The sequence below is a fragment of the Canis aureus genome, chromosome 22 (assembly GCF_053574225.1).
Source record: "Canis aureus isolate CA01 chromosome 22, VMU_Caureus_v.1.0, whole genome shotgun sequence".
Classification (NCBI taxonomy): domain Eukaryota; kingdom Metazoa; phylum Chordata; class Mammalia; order Carnivora; family Canidae; genus Canis; species Canis aureus.
In genome coordinates, this window is record NC_135632.1 from 32,960,722 (window position 1) to 32,962,636 (window position 1,915).

The 1,915-nt window shown below is 44.6% G+C and overlaps 1 pseudogene; it reads left to right on the forward strand.

The window, feature by feature from the left end:
* The first annotated feature begins 1,112 nt into the window (after positions 1 to 1,112).
* On the forward strand, positions 1,113 to 1,587 carry LOC144294352 (large ribosomal subunit protein uL24 pseudogene; annotated as a pseudogene).
* The last annotated feature ends 328 nt before the right edge of the window (positions 1,588 to 1,915 follow it).

The window sequence follows — 1,915 nt, forward strand, 5'->3', positions numbered from 1 at the left end:
CTGCAGGGGTCAGGAAGGGGCAGGACTGAGATTTAACTGTCCCTTATACAGACTTTTAGTCTGTGATGTACATGGTGAGGTGCCACCCAAATCCCCCTTCAAGGAAAGATTTGTTGCTCCAGTTGCTGTTGGCAGCTAGCCTTCAGTTGTCATCCTCTTCATGTGTTATCTCAGCTCACAGTCATGCCCTTCCTTGGTGGCCCACATGCAATGATGGATGGAGGTGAGACATGAAGCCTAGGCCATGTTAGCTCTACAGGGGACAACTCTACTGGGCCATCTCAACTCCAGAGCTCCCTGTGGGGTTGGCCATGGTTGTTGGAACTGCTTGAATTCTTCCTTTGTGTTATCCCTTCCATAGCCGTTGATCCCAAAAGTACTTCCTAATATACATCCTGCCTTTTCAACACTCCATCTTGGACTCTGCTTCCTGGGGAGGTAAGCTAGTGACAGCAGCCTTTCTGCAGCAGCCGTGGCAATACCTGAAGGGTCTGGTGGCCTGAGGCATTCTTGGCAGCTGGCAGTGAGTCCGTCTTTGAAGAGACATCTACAAGGCACATCATCATGTCCATGCTGCCATATTTGATTCTCTCTACCCAGATTAAGTTCTTTGGCCTGGGAGCAATTTAACTAAGGATCTTCATTTTCAGTGATAGAACAGGAAGTGGCCTGTTATAGGAGGAGTGGAATAGGTTTTGGAAATCAAAGAGCTGGATTTAAATAACCCCTGATGGGCCAACTGTGATTTTAGACAAGTTGCTTCACCTCTCTGGATTTTATTTTCTCATGTGTAAAATACAAAAAATAATGCTTATCTCTTAGACCTGTTGTGAGGTTAGAGTCAGTAACTCATGAAAATTCCTAGGCCCTTTGGAGCACCTGGGTGGCTCAGTTGGCTGAATGGGTGGCTCTTGGTTTCAGCTCAGGTCATGATTTCAGGGTCTTGGGATCAAGCAGATCCCACATCAGGTTCTGTGCTCAGTGGGGAGTCTTCTTGAGGATTTTCTCTATCCCTCTGTACCTCCTGCCACTCTCCTTCTCTCTCAGATAAATAAATCTTAAAAAAGTTCCTAGGCCCTTTTGAGACCATTGCTGAAGTCCCAGCGGCCAAAATGAAGTTCAATTCCTTTGTGACTGCCAACCGGAGCAAGAACTGTAAAAGGCATTTCAGTGCACTGTCTCACATTCACAGGAAGGTTATGTCTTCCCCTCTTTCCAAAGTAGTACAATGTTTGATCCATGTCCCTCTGAAAGGATGAGGAAGTACAGGTTGTGAGAGGACACTATAAATGTCAGCAAATTGGCAAAGTAGTCCAGGTTTACAGGAAGAAATATACGGTCTACATCAAATGAGTATAGTGAGAGAAGGCAAATGGCACAACTGCCCATGTGGCATTCACCTTCACAAAATGGTTATCACTAGACTAAAACTGGACAGAGACCACGAGAAGATCCTTGAACATAAAGCCAAATTTCATCAAGTAGGAAAGGAAAAGAGCAAATATAAGGAAGAAACAATTGAGAAGATCCAAGGGCAAAGTAATCTTATATATGACTTTAAATAAAGACTGTTAAAATGAGAGAAAAAAAACCTTTCTAGGACAGCACCTAGCACATAATGAAAGTTTTTTTCCACCTGGATGGACTTTTACCAGTCTATGATTCTAGAATCTTCCTGAGGTAAGTATGAGGACCAAAAGAATGGTGGCATATCTGGCTTAAAATAGATACCATAGGGGTGCCTGGGGGGCTCAGTCAGTTAAGTACCTGACTCTTGATTTCAGCTCAGATTATGATCTTGGGGTCTTGGGATCAAGCCCCATTCTCTCTCTCTCTCTCTCTCTCTCTCTCTCCCCCCCTCCTCCCTGCTTGCACGCACACACACACATACTCTCTCTCTCTCTCTCTATATATA